Source organism: Octodon degus, unplaced genomic scaffold (assembly GCF_000260255.1).
Source record: "Octodon degus isolate 3935 unplaced genomic scaffold, OctDeg1.0 scaffold00163, whole genome shotgun sequence".
NCBI classification, from domain to species: Eukaryota; Metazoa; Chordata; class Mammalia; order Rodentia; family Octodontidae; genus Octodon; species Octodon degus.
The window spans coordinates 1,465,559-1,483,779 of NW_004524739.1; the positions used below are offsets into that span (position 1 = coordinate 1,465,559).

The window sequence follows — 18,221 nt, forward strand, 5'->3', positions numbered from 1 at the left end:
GCAGGGTCCTGAGTTCAATCCCCAGTACTGCAAAAAAAAAAAAAAAAAAAAAGTTTCTCCAACAACCCTTAAGTACCATCCAAGGTAAATTCTCTGACATTAAATATTCTTTATTAGGAGCCAGGCAGAGGCCTCATGTCAGGCTTCTGATGGCCACAGAAAAAGCAGAGAGAGTGGGAAAGACCCAGGGATGGGAGGCGCACAGAGGGAGGGGTGTGCCCCAAGGCCCTCCCCTCTCCTCAACAGTTAAACCAATATACCTGGCCTGCCTTCCACCCCTCCTAAAAGGAAGAGGAGTCAGCAGCGGCAAGTTAGGATAGTCGATTACCTCTGTTAATTAATTAAAATAAACAGCAAATTAAATACAGTAAAATTAAAATAGCACAGGAAATTAATTCTCTCCCAGCCCCACCTCACAGGTAAGATGCTTAAAGGGGCCCCTCTCAGCCAGGATCCAAGGCAATTACTGGGGGGTCACTAGAACCTGCCTTACACTGCAACTCCTACCAACCCCAAATGTCACTGGGAGAACTCAGCTACCCACAGGCATTCATTTGGATTGGTCACCCATCTGGATCTGGCTTCCTGGCTCCTTACCCCCAAGGGACTCCAAGCCCTGGGTCACATTCCTGAACCCCAAGCCCTGCTCTCTGAATGGGGGACAGAGAGGGCCCTGACACCTGTTGGGCTAGGTAGTGGGCACTGTGTTTTGAGCACATGACCCACATCCAGTGCCACACAGGGCAGGCAAAAGGGAAGAGGTATTGACACTCTCTTCTGGGTCCCCACTGGGGCTTGGAGTTAGATCCCAGAAAGATCCTTCCTCTTTGTGTGCGCTCTGGCCCCTCAATTCAGGGTACCCCCAACTGACCCGTGGAAGTCCCTCACTCTGCTCCTGCCTTTTACTCAGGAAGAAAGTACTGCTGAGGCCAGAATCCCAAGCCAGAAGTGCCCATCCGAGTTGGCCAGATCAACTCCTAGGACACGATGCCAGAGTTCCTTCACTACACAGATGGGGAAACCAAGGCCAGGGAGAGCAAGCTGTGGTGGCTGAAGCTAAATCCAAATGCCACCTGCCACACTACCACAAAACACGCGATTCTGAATGCAGCTTAGCTCCACACTGACCCTCTTTGGCCAGACCCTAATGCCTTGCTTCTGCAATGCCAATCCCTAAAACTGTTGTCCTGCGCCCTACACCCAGTGGATGAGACTCAACCAGCTCTCAAGTCCTGCCCTCAGGCTGCTGATCACAGTCTGCTCTCCCTAACCTGCCTGCTCAAATTCCTGTGGCAAGCTCAACACCAGAGCCAAGAGCCACTTGGCGTCTTAGCACGGGGTGCTTCATCTTCCTTTAAGCTCCCAGATGTTTCACCTCTACCCCTGCCCACAGCCCTCTCTGCTGCCTGCAGGATAGCAGGTGAGCTGCTGCCTCTAGGCCCTACCGCCTGACAGAGATCCTCATCTCATGTCCCCCGCCAGCGATAACTGACAATAATGGCTATCATTTACTAAGCAAGCCCAGCCCTGCACTGTCCCATCCTCACAAGTCCCTCAATTTTTCCTGAGGCCATAGAGCACAGGAATGGGAAATACAATGACCCTTGCCCCTGACTGAATCATCTCTCTATCCTGCTCGCCTCTTCTAGGTTAAACCATCATCATCTCCCACCATTCTACTCAAACCTCCAAGCAGCCTCTCTGCCTCCGGTCTGTCCCTCCCCTAGTCCTGTCAAGAACTTCCCATGACTCCTTGCGGCACACTGGACAAAACTAGGACCCCCGAGCATGACATCCAAACTGTAACATCTGGCTTCTGCTTTCTGTGGAGTGTTTCCTCTGGTCCCTGAACAGCAACACATCCTTTCAGCACAGTCTGATTGCTTCTAGGCTTTGTATATGCTGTTCCCCCTTACTAGAACACCCTTCCTCATTCTTCCTATTGTGAATGGCTACACATCCTTCAACAGCGGAGACCAAGGATTACCTTCCAGTCTAGTTAGAAGAGAGAAGCAATAAGTAAGCAGGTTGGTCACAAAACAAGAGCTCTAAGAGAGAAGGGCCTGTATCTGTCTTGGCTACCAACAGCCTCCCTAGTGCTTACCTCATAAACAACGCCCAATCCCTATTTGTTGAATGAATGAATGTCCTGTGTATACTTGTTGACCAGATGGAGAAATGACAGAGGATCCAAGGCCAAGAGGAGAGACTGAGGCCAGAGAGGCCAAGGACATAGTGAAGAGAAATGACAAATACCCATCATGGCTAATCTACAGCAGAGCAATACTCCTTGGCAGAGCCTGTGTGAGCAACACAGGAAGGAAAGTGACAGGAGGCTCTGAAAGTACATGTGTACGTGCACGTGTGAGAGAGGTGAGGCTGCATGTGAGGGAGTGTGTGTGTGTGTGTGTTGCACTTGTGAATTATCCTGGGCGAGAAAGCAGGAAGTATGTGAGGAATTGTGTGCACATGGGGAAGTGTGCACGCGTGCCACAGAGGCTACAAGTACGCAAGCAGGTGTGAGTGAGGAAGGCTGTGTGTGTGAAGGAGAGAAATGGAGGCTGAACATATCTGTTAGGGGAGGTGGAGTGACTGAGAAAGACAAGAAGCAGGCACGTGGGGGTGTATAAGTGAGACTATAAGGGGGGCATTTCTAGGACGAGCAAGGGAAGCAGGGGTGCCTGTGAGTGTGACCAACTGGGAAGGTAAGAGGTGTCAGGGTTCTGCGAAGGGTGTGGCTGACATGGGCCTGGTGCCAGAAGTGGTAGCTGGCCCTGGGCCCAGGGTGAGGGGCGCTCATAGAGCAGGAGATTCCTCAGAGTCCTCCCTGGAGCCACAGGCGCCAGATTACCAATGTCCCCAGGCAGGGAGGTCGAGGAGGCGGCCCAGATGTGCATGTGCTTTTCTGCATCTGTCCACAGCAAAACCTCTGGGCATTTATTTGTCTTTGTCTGTGTCCGGGTGTGCACGCCTGTGCTTGTGTGAGCCCCGCTGGCTGTGTGTCTCTGCCTGTCTTTGTCTCTGTATGTATTTGGGCCTTTGTCTCAGTGTGTGGCTGTTGGTCTATGCCTGTCTGCATGACTTTGGTTCTGTGTGTGTCTAAGTGTGTCTGTGTCTATGGAGCACTATGTGTCTTTGGCTCTGTGTTTCTCTACTAAGTACTGAATGCAAGCACCCTCTGGACTGCTTGTTTATGTGTGTGGGTCTCTGCAGCCTCACCATAAGTGAGGACACACTGTGCTTTGAGGCTGTGGGTCTAGATCTAAGTATGTGTGCTTGTGTCTCTGTGTGTGAGGCCACGCCATGTGGTGTGGTATGGAAATTCTTATCTGTGTCTCTGTGATATGTGTTTGTGACACCAAGTATATGTGTGTGTCTCTTTGCCTCTGTGTGTATGTTGGGTGTGAGGGGTTTGTCACACACTGGTGAGCAAGTTAATCTCAGACTCCGTGACACGTGGAATAAAATCACGCTCCCATAATGGGATCATTCGTCTTCCTGTCCAAGGAGAGAACCAACTCTTCACCCTCCACCCTGGGGGAGCCAGAGGGGCCAGGGCCAGGCACCAGCCCCCACCCAGACCTCTTTTGGGCCCAGCACCCCACCCCCACCCCTCTGCTGCTACACCAGGCTCATTCTGCCTCCAGAGTGCCCTGGTGCCCACTGTGGGCTGGGCAGGGCTCCAGGACATGTGACTGGGCCTTAGAGGCCTGTCCTGGGCCCCCCAGCCCCACCCACTGCTGAGGAGGGCCCTGCCCCAGATGGGAAGGGGGGTGCAGGAAGGAATCTTTGGGCCCCTCCTCCCCCTGGAGGGGAGGGATGAGCTGCAGGCCCAGCCGGGATTTTCCATCTCTCAGCAACAAGATTCCTGGTGAGCAGGCTGCAGGGTTTGGCAGGGCGCCTGCTGGAGACCCGCCCTCACCCGCCAGGACGCCTGGGTCCCTAGGGCCAGGCAGCAACCAGTTCCCTGGGGAGCTGGGAGGGCCCCAGAACTCCAGCCTACTGTTGCCTGTGCCTGTGGGAAAGCCAGATCCTTCTAGGCCCCCTGTTTCCAAGCAAAGATGGCTCCCCAGCACCCCCAGGCAAACCACCACCCTTCCTCTGGCCTCCCCTAAACCTCAGCCTTCGTTTGAGAAAGCCTTCCCAGGCCAGCCACCCACCACCACCCCCTCCTGACCTCAGCACACACCCAGCTGGGTTCTAGACCTCACCTCCGGATCTGAGGGCTCACAAGGGCAAGCCTGTGGCTTCTCTCAGACTTTGGGGGGTTCTGAGGACATGGCTGTGTGTCCTGCATCTGCTAAAAATCTTGGTTCCAGCTCTCCTTCCTCTCCAGGCTGAGCTGGGAGGCACCAGGAAAAGATTTCAAACCAGAAACTGAGGTAGTAAAGCCCCTGCCCTACCTACTACCATAATGAGTTAAGAGGCAAGATTCTGTCATCTGGCCAGTGTCTTAATCCTGCCCAACAAGAGTGGCTGCACCTCTTTTCCATGGGTACAATTTTAGGAGCAGGGAGCCCCCATCAGAAGGAAAGGGAAGTAGGCAGGTAGGCTCCCTCAATCCTAGCACCTGATGAGCTGCTGGAAAGCAAGTTTGGTAAGAGATTAAGGTTGAGGACAAACAAACTGCTCCAAGATTTATGAGCCTCATTCTTCTCCCTTAAATTCCCCTCCAAGCCCCTCAGCCCCATCCTGGTCCTTCCAGAGCTATGCTGTGTGGCCCCTGGCCAATGTCAAGACCCTAACCCATCCATCAGCTGTTGCCAGGGAGTTTCCACCCCAGTGGGTTCCAAAAGGAGGGGCTCAACTGACAGTAGGGGCCCAGATCAATGGAAGGAGGCATGGCCCTAAAGTCAACCAACAACCCTGCACCCTCACAGAAGCTGGGTGGCTCACAACCTTCAGCAAAAAAGCTAGGCTGCTGGGTGGAACCCAGGAAGAGACGGCCTCCCAACCCTGGCACCACACCCAGCCCCACCCTTTCAAGAGGCTGGGAGACCTGGGATCCCAGGAGGCTCTACAACTCACAGGGTGTGATCTTGGGCTGCTGCTGCTCCTCTCTGAGCAGCAGCTCCCCACCACACAATACAGGAAGTGGCTCAGATGTCCCAGGTGTCCCTTGCTCAGTTCAGTCCCTCAGCACTAGGCCCTGCCCACTCCCTAGTGCAGAGGTGTCACCAGAATCTGGGCCAGATGGGGTGAGGTTGCAGCAGCTAGCTGGAAGAGTCCCTGAGGTCACCTGAGTCAGAGCTAAAGCCTCAGGGTGATTACCCCTCTACCACATATCTTTTGTCAGAAGAATAGAATGGAGACCTTGAGAGGGTCAGGGTCTGCACCCACACCCACATCTTGCTGGGGGAGTGGCTGAGAGGACAAGATCTGGGGAAAAAGACTTGGATTAAAACCCCAGTTGCAGCTGGGCAGGGTAGAGGAGCATACACACACCTGTAATCCCAGCACTCAGGAAGCTGAGCCAGGAAAGATCACTGCAAATTTCAGACCAGCCTGGACACAATGAGTTCAAGACAAGCCTAGACTACATTTGAAACCTGGTCTAAAAAAAATTTTTTTTAATTAATTAATTAATTAAAGCTGCACCAACCCTTCTCAGTCTCAGAGTCCTCATCTGTAAAATGGGGGAACAGTGTATCCCTCCTAAGGGTGCTGAGTTGAAATGAAAAAATACATGTAAAAAGCTTGGCACCATGCCTGACACACAGTAACTGCTGAAACAATAGTAGTTAGAGTGACTTGGTTAGTATTGTATTAACATAAATCAAAGTGGCCAGGAGCAAAGGGAAGGAGGGATTTTGATCTGGTTGGAGGATGAGACCAGACTCATCCCTCCGCCAGGTCAGGACCCCCAGGACCTCAGCCTAGGAAGGCCAGCCAAATTCCTCCAAGCCCCTCAGATGTCTCCCTTATTCGTTAAAGGCCTCTCATTAGTGAGCCTGGGCACCTGCCCCTCCATGCGTAATAAGCCTCATTAGTATCTTAGCCCCAAGCTCTGAGCCCAGAGTCTATGTGTATGCACATGCAAGAGGGTAGGGGGGCTGCAACAGGCCACCAGCCAGGAGACAGCATCCTTGCCAACCACACCCCCTGCCTGTCATCCGCAGAACCCGTCACCACCCAGCTTGTCACCTGCCTGCCTCGTACCCGCACCACCTGTCACCCACCCAGGCTCATCACCCACCCAGCCCATCACCTGCACCACCTGTCACCCACCCAACCTGTCACTGGAGCCGCCTGACAGGCATCTGGGTGGGGGACAGGAGATGGGGAGGAGAAGACCACAGGGGTGTGGAGCTGGGGGCCCCAGAGACCCTGTGGGACCCCCACTTCAGCTCGGCATCCTGCAGTATCGCCATGGCAACCTCTCAGCCGCAACCACTTTCCCAAACATCCTCCGCCCTCCCCCCCCCCCAGGCCCTGCTCTTAGCTGAGCTGAGGCTGAGAAGAGCCTGAGTGACAGCAGAACGGGGCAGGAAGGAGGGGGTTCATCAGCAGGCTGGCCTTGACCGTCCTTCCACCTTCGGACTCGGTTACTCCATCTGCAAAATGGAGGGGCCAGAACGGATGAGGCCCTTGTAGAACAGACCATCCCAGCCTGGATTGGCTGAACCAACTGCCAGTTAACCTGTGAGGGCTGGGAGGTGGGACAAAGGACAGGGGTTTCTGGGTTCTTCCACATCCTTTGCCCCTAGCCTAGCCCAGAGAGGCTAAACCTCTGGCCTAAGCTCACACAGAAGTAGAGGACAAGGCTGGAAGGGAGAGGGGCTCTGCCATAGGACTTCCAGCTAGAGTCACCTCATTGGGTGACCCAAGATGGCTGGGGGCTGGCTTGGCCGGCACACCTCTGAGCTGCATTATTTATCAAACCTAGAGCTCAAAGCTGAGCAATAGCTGTGGCACTGACCCTCTAGGGGACACATGCTAAGGTGGAATGGCAAAGATGTCCTCCTCAAGGGAGGTCCCAGAGTCCCTGGCTCCTTCGAGGACTGGCTGGGTAGGGGGCTGAGGTGGCAAAGGGGCAGCAGCTCTGTCCTCCCCACCCCCTCTCCTTGCACTCCTCCAGGCAGGCAGCGATAGGATTACTTCTGCATGACTGGCCACGCCACAGGGTTCCAGAGACCCTCCTGCCTGCAGCGATCTTTAAAATTCCTCCAGCCCAACCTCTCTCCCTCTCTCCCCGCAGTGAACGCTCCAGAGTCTACCGCAGCATGCCCACTGCTGCCATGCTGCTGCTGCCACCACACCACCAAGCAGGTGCCTGTGGGCAAAGACAGACCTGTCATTGGGTGTAATGTGTCCCTCAGGCCCTCTGGTCTTGAGGGCCGCTGACCCTGTCCCTGACTCCAGCTGGTGTCCAGCATGGCACGTGAACCAAGGAGATGGGCACTATGTGCAAACACATCAGGCAGGACCTGGCATAGTTGCCCACATCCTCTGCTGCCAGACCTGACAGCCCCACCTCTGCTCTGACCCCCTCCCTATCTCACCAATCCCTCCTATACCCTGGGTGGGCAGACAGCTGGGCCAAGTGAGCGCCTGTGGCTCCCCAGGGCACAAGAGGCAGGCAGATCGATCCACTGAATTTTTTAAGGCCCTAATGGAGCCTGTATCCCAGGACTTGCTTGACTGAGACACATGCAATGTCTTGGGGACCCTTCCTGCAGCATTGCAGTTGCTTCTCCTTTCAGGTCTTGGGGTCAGGGAGAACCTCCGTATGGGCCTTCTGCCAGGAACAGAAGAGGCACTTTGGATGCCCAGGAAAGAGATGGTATTGGGGGGCTGTGAGCAGTACTCAGAGCCTACCCCCCCCCAGTCTCCCCAGCCCTAATGCAAGCAGAAGCAGCTCAGCCTCTAAATCACTCCCCTCATGCTGCCCTCTGAGGCGGATTCTGTGCATCTGTAATTAGGGGGTGGAACAGATGGTGGAGATTCCGTTTAAAATCATGCATCTAGTAAAGTAACCTTCACTGTCGGAACTGACTCCCAGGGAGACCATGCCCTGCAGTATAGATGGGGGGGGGGGGATCAAGCCAGCACCTTCCCCTTTCCCACTCTCTCTGAAGCCCCAGCTCACATCCTTCTTAGGTGAGCCAAGGGGTAGGGGTGAGGGTTGGCAAACACTTGAAAAGTACAGGCTGGGGTTATTCCCCCAGCACCCCCCCCCATACATGCCAGAGCCTAGGCAGGGCTGGGTACTCAGAGTTCTTGGCTAAGAGACCAGGATAACCAGGTTCCAAAGGGCTCTGTCCCACACCCAAAGAGGCCCCAAGCCCCTAAGCCCAAGCCAGAGCGTTCAGAGTACAGGGTCTTGGGGGTGGGGGGAGCAGCTTTGAACCAGATGTCCAGCTTCACTGTCCAGGAATGAAAGGCCTGGGGCAGTGAGGGGTGGAGATGACTCCCCAGGCAGAGAAGGCTCTGGGAAATGGGGGAGGCCTGGGGAGCAAGAGAGGGAGAGCAACGCATGTGAAGGCTGTCTGGGGGGACGACCAGTGGAGGAGGGTATGCTGGAATGTGTGGCTGGTGGGAGTGAGGGCTGCAGAAGAACTGAGGAAGGTATATGACAAGGCGTTGTGGGGTGCAGGGGGAGCGGGAGAGCTGCTAGTGAGCTCCAAGGGGTAAACAGGTCAGGGCTGTGGCTGACCAAGACTGTGCATGTCGTGGCTAAGGGTGGTGTCATGTTTGGAGAGGTGTAGGGCTGGCCCCGGGCCCCTACGTGGCTGAACAAAAGTCCTGGAACCACAGCTGAACTACATCTGGGGAGTCGCTGGGACTCAGGCAGGATTGCCTGTCAAGGTATGGGACCTGTGAGGAGGGTCCATGCATGCACATGCATGTTGGGAAAGGTATTAGAGGCAGTGGGGACTGTTTGGAGATACATGAGAACTGAGGCTGTGTGTTTGAGGTAAATGTGGCTACAGAGGGCGTTTTTTACTGAGTGAATGTTGAAGCAGTGTGTGTGTGTGTGTGTGTGTGTGTGTGTGCGCGTGTGCTTCATATGTTGTCTGGAGGGTGCCAGGCTGTGGCTGGAGGAACTGGATGTGTATGGAGAGATGTCGGGGCTCTAGGAGCTGTATGTAGGAAGGTATTAGGCCTGCAGCTGGGCCCTGGATATATCTAGTTTAAGGGTCTGGGTTTGGAGAGGGAGCTGACATGCTTGAGGATGTGGTAGAAGCTCTGTGTGTGTGTGTGTGTGTGTGTGTGCGCGCACGCGCGCGCGTGCATGCGCAGTGGAGTACTTAGGGATACATTAGGGGCTCTGGTTAAGTACTAGGGCTACAGACACGTTTGAAAAGGTATGAGTGTTGGGGGCTCCACTGTTTCCAAAGGAGTTGGGGTAGTATCTCTAGAAAGGTTATGGGGTTACAATAGGCTTGGGGAATTACTGGGGCTGAAAGGAAGCTGGGGAAGGGGAGTTGAGAATGTGGCAGGAGCTGCTATACCTGGGTGGAAAGAACGAATGCGTGGCTGAAGACGTACAGAAGATGTTCAGTACCTTGTCTGTGACGTGGGAAGGTAAGAATGCCTCACTGACACTAGAGAGGACAAGGGCTAAGGAGTACAATTGTGGGAGGATATTTAGGGCTGGAACTGGATTCCTGGTGTTTGGGGAAGTGTCGCAGCTACGCAGGTAGGTGTGTGGTGGTTGTCTCTGGGGGTATGCTAGGGCTGTGTGTATTCGAGGCAGTCGGACTGTCAGGGAGAGGTTCATATCTAGAGTGGCTGGGTGTTTGTGGAAGTGTTAGGGCTGTGTGCTTGTATGTGTTTAACAGTTAGCAGTTGTGTTTGGAGGTGTCAGACCTGCATGTATGCAGGACAACTGTATATTTAGGAGGTGCTGGCACCGTACTTAGGTCCTGTGCTCTGAGATGACAGGGCTGTAAGCTCATGGTGGACACCTCTCTAGGGAGAGGAAGAATAGAGCCCTGGCCTTTGCCCAGGGGCCGACAGGGTCTGTCCGCTAGCACTGCTGTGCTGTGGGGTGCCTTGCAAGGACAGGCAGCCCATCTGTCTCTGCCTATGCCTGGGCCTGAGGAGCAGAGCTGCCTCTTCACTCCCTGGGGGGGCAACAACGGCTCAAGGCCCACCCATCTGCTTTCAGAAGGTTGAGGCAGGAGCCACAAAGCCGCCTGGAGGCCATCACTGTGTTTGAAGAGCTAGGCTGGGGGCAGGGGGAGCTGCACAGCAAACAGTCCTCATGGAGGCTCCTTTGAAAACCACTGACGCCAGGCGAGAGGAAGGAGGAGGCCAGGGGCGGGCATGTCTGTCCTTGTGCGTCTGTGTGGGTCAGTGCCCAACTGTGAGTCCTGTACTCTTCTCATGGGTTTCTACAGATGGCCCCTGTTCTGGTGGCAGCCAAGACTGGGTTGGAAAACACACCTCCAACCCAGATAAGATGCTCACAGTCTTACACCTGCAGCTACACCCTGGTGCACCCTCTACTCAAACACAATTCTCCTGCCTGTGCACACACCCTCACACATCCTGCTTACCCCTACACCCTGGACCTTCATAGACACACATCCCGTGGGGGCCACTCACTCTGCCAAATGCTGTACGGCCACACATAAACTTTACACACACATCTATCACATAAATGTGCATCTACAACTATACCTGACCAGTAGCTATCACACACCCACCTGTACCGTCACATCCATACCCCAGCTCACACGGGCTTAGTTTCTGTCCCATACACCAAGACAGACGCAAGTGTGTACAAGTCTACACACACACATGCACTCTTAGCTCTTTCCCACTCCCCATCCCACTGTCTAGGTTTGCTCCACACCTTCCTAAAAGAGGCCCCCACTGATGCACTGATAGAAGGGGCCTTCTACCTCCCCATCCTGCCAACTGGACCCTCTCTGTTCAGGTGTGGCTGACACTCTGTATTCAAGGGACTCTGTGTGTGAGACAACATACACGAGGACCTCACGACAGGTCCTGTGTGTCACTACTTGGATAGTGGCTAGTAATAGGGAGAGTTGCAGAATGACTGTGAGGGTAGAGTTACATGTCACAACGTGTGTGTGTGTGTGTGTGTGTATAGATGTGTAGGGACAGGTGTGAGTGTAGGGGGTATAGTTATACCAGAAGTGTGCCCCCCCATGACAGTGAGCTTGAGGGGACATTTTCTGTAAATCTGTGCAGAGCCCCTTGGACAGAAGAGCAGGGAGGCAGGGGCTCTGCAAGGCTTCGCTTTCTCCCTCTTTCTCCATGACCTCTTTAGCAGCTGGAAACTGAGCCGGGGGTGGAAGGAATGGAGACTTGGCTGGCCTGGGGGTTTGGGGAGGGAAGAGGCAGAAAACACCTTCCAGATTCTCATCAAATCCCTGTTTGTGGTTTGTAGCCTCCAGCCTGCCTGCCTCTCTCTCTCTCTCTCTCTCTCTCTCTCTCTCTCTCTCTCTCTCTCTCTCTCTGTGTCTGTCTCCCCCTTTCCCCTTTATCTCTTGTCTCTCACTCGCCCTGTCTGTTGGGTTTTTGGGTTTTTTTGTCTCAAATCTCTTTCTTTCCAGCTCTTCCATTTTTTTTGACTCCTCTCTGCCAGTACCTCTGTCTGTCCATCTCTCCCTGTCCAAGTCCATCTGTCCGTCTCTCTTGGTCTGTCTGTGCGTGGGTGTCTCTGTCCATCTGTTCCATCACCCATCTGTCTGGCTGTCTGTGTTCATCCTTCTAAGGGTGCCCACTCGCTCCCCCAGATACCCTCCCCCAGGTCAGCAAAGACCTCTCATGGCTCAGGGGGTGGGGAGGGGGTGCAGAGCTGCAGCTTCTGGAAGCTTCAGTAGCAGCTGGGCTGAATTGGAAGTTAGGGCCAGCCAGCTGCAGAAGCAACCCCTCCCCTGGGCTCCCAGGCCAAGGACCCCAGAGCAGGAAGAGAAAAAGCAGGGTCTTACTGCAGCTGAGCTCAAGCACAGTGGGACTAGGAGGGGTACAGGGGCCTCACTTTACCCTCATTTCACCACCCCTCAAAGCCAGGCCCTATAAGAGAGGGCTCCTCAGTGCTTACCTTCCTTATGCCCTAGCCAATGGGGAGATGCTGGGATTCAGGAGGGAGGACAGGGGAGACCAGGCCATAGGGAAAGGAGGGGCTGGGAGCCAGGGCTTCCTGTCAGCTGGGCAGGAGGGAGGGCTCCTTCTCTCCTCCCTTCCAAGCAGTCCCTGGGGATCCCTCCTGCTCTGGTCCCAGTTCCAGGCAGGAGGGGCTGTACAGGCAGTTCTTGCCAGCTCCACAGACCCATTCCCAACCCCCAGCTACCCATAGCAACGTGGCAGATCACACCAGTGTCTCCCCAGCAACAGCAGAGGTCTGTTCTGGGCATGTAGGACCCTGGCTGAGTCTAGGCATTGGCCACCCTGGAAGCCCCAGACAGCCCACCCACCACTGCAAGACCAGCACCACTCCAGAAACACAGATAGGCAGGCAGGCAGGCAGGGAGGGAGACAGGGAGACAGACAGACAGACATGCATACACACATGCACACACGCACACACACACACACACACACACGCACACAGTGACTCTCAGTACTCAATGCTCACCCCACCAGCTCCTATCATATGACATGAACTCTGGCCTCAACAGGAGTCCTGTCCCAGGGGCCTGCACCCTCTCCTGCACTGCTGTCAGGCTCCAGCAGTGTCTCTAGCGCACACACAGCCAGCGGCTTGAGACTGCATCCTTCAACATCGCCCCAAGCTGCTCTGTCCATCCAACAGCTCAGAGTCCAAACCTCACAATGAATGGGGAAACAGAGCCCTAAGAGAAAGTGATGGAAGACAGGGTCATCTGAGACCTGGGATAGGATCAGAAAGCAGGAATGAAGCAAGAGATGCTGCAGAGGTACAATCGGGCCCCTTCCTGACTGACCTCAAAGTCCATATTGGCTGCACCCTCTACACAGCCGTACTGCTGGGCCAGAGCCAGCACCAGGGGTTGGCTGTCCCCCTCCCAGGCTCTCCTTGCCCCTGGCTGGGCCCCCTCCCTCTCCCAGTCAGAGCAGCCCTCCCTGCCCTCTCCCTCCCAGCTCTGGCTCTCTCATCCTCAGCTCTTGGAAGCCTGACTCACTGTTTCCCCTCCTCTCTCTCCTCCCTCCCTCTTTCTCCCGGCAGTGGCGCCTCCCCCTCCCCTGGGGGGGCTCTGGCCACAAGGGTGCCTCACTGCTTCTCTCCTCATCCTCCAGCCCCCCTCTGCACCCAGGAGGCCCCCTGCAGCTGTTCCAATTCTCTAGCTACAGTTAGGTGGCGTGCAAGAGCCTGGCTTTGCAGAGGGTATCTAGGGACCTAGGTGAGTGGCTCCCCTCTCTAAACCTGGATGCTGCCCGCCAAACTGGGGTACATGAGGATGATGGCCCCAATGCTTGCCATTCTTTTATAACCCAAGTGCCTCCTGGCAGAAGGCACTTGACAACCTGTGGGTGCTATACCTGCCTCAGGTCCCACCCCCCAGGTCTCAAGAGCTCAGCTGTGTTCTGATATTTGGGGAGAATATATAAGAAATGTCCTGGGGCTGGGGGGCATCAGTCAAGACCCCTGGAATTCTTTTTCTCCCCATTGTCCCTCTTATGGGATTCTTTCTCTGTCTCTCCCACCTGTCCTGCCTCTTCCCAGACATCTGCTTATCTTCCCACCCAGAACAACCTTAGTACTTACTTGATCATGGGTGAAAGGCCCTCAGCACCAGCTCCATCTGGCTCCCATGTAGGAGTGGGATATGCCTAGGCCCTCTAAGTCCTCTAGACTGAAGAGCCTGCCCCTGTGGTCCCACACTTCTTGCGTGTTTTTTCTCTCTCATCAATGGCTTCAGTCTCCATCTTTCCCTCTGTTCACCAGTGTGTGGCTGTCTGGGTCTCCCTCCCCCCTATTCTTTCTCCCTGGGGGGTCCATCTGCTGATAGTAGCAACAGCAGCATCGCAGCATCCTTGCTCCCTCTTGCAGTCCATAGCTGTACCCCATCCTGACTATGTCCCACCCCCTTTGGTCCCAAGAGAGTCAGGGGACCCAGACCCAGAGTTAGGCTCCATCCCATAATAGTGAGTCTGCTTGACCTCACCCAGGCAAACCAGAAAGGCCTGGGCATCTGGTATGCAGGCATGGCATCCCATGGTCTTGGGTGGCTGGCATGAAACACAGAGCTCTGTATTTTACAAACCAAAAAAAAAAAAAAAAGTTGACTTGGGGGGTGGGACAGGGGGGAGGGGGGAAAAAAAGGAGATCAAACCTGGAGGAAGCCCCTGTCCAATGGATGCAGAGGGCAGAGAGGGGAATGGTTCAAAGTCAGTGTTTTAAGGCAGATTCAGGAACAAGCAAAGTCCCTCTGAGGCTCTACCAGAGCAGACCCCCACCCAAATGTCTTGTCAGAGGTGGTCAGCTCCTCAACCCTCCAACAGCGCCACTGTAATCAGGTAGAAATCCCATCTCTTAATCTCCTTTAAAATCCAAGTCCAAGTTCCGCACAGCACCTCCGCTTAGTTCAGCAGGGGGTTCAGAAGCCTCCATGCCAAGATCTAAACAAGTGGAGTGGGGGGGGGACAAAGCCCCCCTAGCTCCCAAGCCCCTTCACCAAGTCTGCATCAAGCACTGGGGAGCAATGCACAAAAATCCCAGTATTTCACACATCAAAAGAGAAGCTAGGCTTCTGTCCACAATATCTGGGGGTGTTGGGGGTTCCCTGCCCCCAAGACCTTGTTCCAGACCCCCCAGCCCAGCAACCACAATAAGCAGTGGAACTCTTTTTCTTTATGACACCAAATTTCTCCAAGCCCAACAGCTCCTTCCATCACTACCTCAGCCATAGATCACATTAAAAACTCACAGAGGGCAACTTAAACACATCACATTTGTTTCTCTCTATATTATTTCAAAAGTAACGGCATTAAAAATGGATTTTACTACAGAAAATAAATATCAGCACGTGGGCCGGGAGCCCAGGCCGGGGAAAGAGCCCACCAGGGGACTGTCCCTGAGGGACTGGAGACAACTTAGGCACTGACCAGGGAGATGGCTGAGTGGCCAAACTGCACCCTGGGGAATGGGGGGGCTGGGGGGCAATGTCTATGTACCTGGGCATTTGCCCCAAAGGCAGACCAAGAGGGACAAGAGTCACTAGTTTGGACTGGTGCCCACTGCCTCTGGCCCCAGTCTCATGCCCTCACTGGTCTTTGCAACCTCTGAAGGGTGGGAACTCTGGGGCCAGAAGTTCACTAGTCTCTGGGGGTTACTCCAACTATTGACACAGCAGGAGAAAAAAATGAATTCAACTTACTATCCAGTTTGATTTTCCATTACTATAAAAATAAATATACATCTGCTCAAAGGAGGGAGATGGCAAGCTGCATGCACATGCCACCTGGGGGGTCCCCCCACAGCTCAACAGCTCACCACCACAGCCCAGCCTGCCTGCTCCCTCATGCTGCTGGGGGGGAGACAGACTGGTAATCTTTCACTTACAGCCCCAGCTCACACAGGCACACACACCGGGCCACACGGAACAGGAACAAGCCAACAATAGAAACACCCCAAATGCCCCTGGCAGGACTCTGCCCAGGCTTGGGCACATGCTCCCGCCCTGCCAGAGGCAACAGCAGCAGCGGACAAAATGTGGCCACCCTGACCCGAAGGCAAAGCTTGTCCTCACACCCTGAGCTCAGCCCAGGGAGCTGGGGCCAAGTCCCGCCTGACACCAACTGGTCCGGCGGGAAACGCCTGCCCAGCCAGACAGACACAGGCCCCCCAAGGGTCCCTCCTTGTGTTCAGGGACTAGGCTGGTGCAACCCAGCCCTGCCTCCCAGGGTGACGCCTGGGCCCAAATTCAGCTGGCCCTGCCAGTCAGGCACTGGTGCAGAACGGAGGGCACCAGGCTTGGCCCCTCCCAGCCCAGCCCCAGGGCCCTCAAGCTGGAAGGGAGGGAGACTCCCCACCCCTCCACATCTGGCCCTGGCCCCCAGGGTCTGCGGTAGAGAATTCCCGCCCCCGCTTCTCTCTCCCTCCTCCTGCTCTGTGCCCGCTGCCCGCCTCAGGGACAGCCCCAGCTCCCGCCTCCGGCCAGCAAGGCCCACATCCTTCCTCCCTCAGCTGGCCCCTTTGCCTGGCAGGAGGCTGGGGGGTCAGACTGCTGGGGAACCCTCCCCTCCCAAGCTCCCATCAGTCCTCATCCCCAGCCCCCAAACTCTGGGTTGCTGTCCCTTTTCCTGTAGAACAGGAAACAAGGTTATTTCCTAGACTCAGAGCCAGCCCCCTGCCCCTCTGGCTCTGCCGGAGACCCAGACCCAGCAGAGGAAGGAGCCCTCAGTCAGAAAGCAGAGAAATTCAGCAATTTACCCCCAGCTCCTGGCCCAGGGGGCTGACAGCTGTCACTCAGCACCCCACCCCCTGGGGAAGAGGGGGCCGATTCAATCAGAGCCTCGGAGGAAACGCATAGATAGGCGGTTATTTATTTATTTATTTATGCAAAAGTGAGCCGACTTTGTTCGCCAGGTAACCGGGCACGCGGCCCAACCCCTCTGGCCCCAGCCGCCCCCAAATCCCTCCTACACCCCACACCCCCTCCAGGTCATTAGGTCCCCGCCCCTCAACTCCCTGAGCACCAGTGGAACCTTGGGATTTGGGGGTTGCAGAGGAGGGGCTCCTCCCTCCGCAGTCTCCCCGTTTCCCAGCGCAAATCCTAAAATCCAGCCTTGTTCTCCGCTCCCACGGTCCCCCTTCATCCCCCCCCCCAACATTCTCAGCAAGCTGGAGAGCAAATTGCAGTTTTAAATCCAAAGGCGGAGGGAGGGGGAAGGAGGAGGGGGCGCGCGGCAGCGCTGGGCGCGCACCTCGCCCCCGAGTCGGGGGAGCCGCGGGGCGGCCAGGAAACCCGAGAACCCCCCCTCCCTACCCCCCCTCCCCGTCCACCTCCCCCTCCCCCTTCCCGGCGCTGCCTGCCAGGCTTCGAGCCGAGCCCAGCCGAGCCGCGGGCCCCGGTGGAAACAAAGACCGATCGCACCGCGGGCACCGCAACCACAGGGTCCCGCGGACCGGACCTGGGGCGCGGGGGCCCCCCCGGTGCGCTGCACAAAAGAGCCCGGCCGGCCGGTCCCCAGCAGGGGTCTAGGGCTGGGGAGGAGGCGCCACTCACCGGAGTGCTGGGCTGCCGGCTCCGTGGGTCCGAGCCAGGCGAGGGGCTTTTGGGGGCGTCTGTCTTCCGGCGGCGGCAGCGACGCGGGCGCACGGCTGCTGGGGAGAGGAGTCGTGGAGGAGCCCTGAGCCGCCCGCCGTCGCTGACAGCATGGCTCGCGCCTCGGCTCACATTCTCCGCCGCTAACTCCGCTGGACACGGCCCCTCGCTCCCGCGGCGCCCCCCCCCACCTCGATCACTCCTTTGCTCTCGGTGCGCCCCCCTCACTCCTCCCGCCGCGCACACACTCTCCCAGCCCTGGACACCCCCGCCCCACCCCCCCAAATGCAAACCTGGGAGGGAACGCGCCCGGCGTAGTCCTCCTGCTCCTCCTCCTCCGCCCTCCTCCCTCCCGCTGTCTGTCTGTCTGTCTGCCTGCCTGCCTGTCTCTATTTCTCGCTCTCTCTTGCCTTTCTCTGCTCTCCGAGCTGGGTGGGAAAAGGAAATGAGGACAGAAAGCAGACGCTGGCTTTGGGTGGTGGTAGCTGGATTCCCTCTCCCTCCCTCCTCCCTCCTCCCCTCCCTCCTCTGCCTTCTGCTCTCTCCGCTGAGCGGGGCTGAGCGCAGCCTGGCGGGTGGCTCGGTCTGCCTGCCCGCCCGCCTGTCTGTCTGTCTGGTCCGCCTCGCTCGCTCCCTCCCTCCGTCTCTCGCCCTCGCCCTGCCTGCCTCTCTCCGTCTCCGCCGCCGCCGCCGCTGCCTCTGCGAGCTCGCCTTACCTTCGCAGCTCACCATCCGGAACCCCAGGGGGGAGCTCGCGCGGGGCACGCCGGGACTTGTAGTCCCCGCCCCAGTCGCTCGGCGCACTGGGCGGGCGGGGCGGTGCCGGGAGCTGCGACGGGGCGGACGCGAGTCCGCGAGGATGCGGTTTGGGGCCCACCTGCGGAGGCGCGACCTGGCTTATGGGGGAGGCAAACCCTTTCCAAGAATTAGGGATGTGCCCCACGTTCCTTGTCCCCTGCACGGGGGCGCTGGCTCGAGCGGAGGTGTCGGGTGGGAGCGAAGGGGCGGGGCCTGAGGCTGGAATGGGAGTGGAATAGGGAAGCTGAGAACCTG

At 56.5% G+C, this 18,221-nt stretch overlaps 1 protein-coding gene across 10 annotated transcripts in view; it reads right to left on the reverse strand.

Annotated features, from left to right (window-relative positions):
• Ahdc1 (AT-hook DNA binding motif containing 1) overlaps positions 1-17,907 on the reverse strand; it is a 62,139-nt gene extending 44,232 nt beyond the window's left edge. For 8 of the 10 annotated variants that reach the window (XR_002818410.1, XR_002818409.1, XR_002818413.1 and 5 more), the window contains exons 1-2: positions 17,462-17,800; positions 17,130-17,227 (exon numbers count right to left, since the gene is read on the reverse strand). The gene's annotated coding sequence lies outside the window, so the exon portion shown is untranslated. Of the gene's footprint in view, positions 1-17,129; positions 17,228-17,461; positions 17,801-17,884 lie in introns of those variants that run through there. The other 2 variants (XR_002818412.1, XR_002818411.1) reach the window with 2 other exon arrangements.
• Positions 17,908-18,221: the final 314 nt, after the last annotated feature.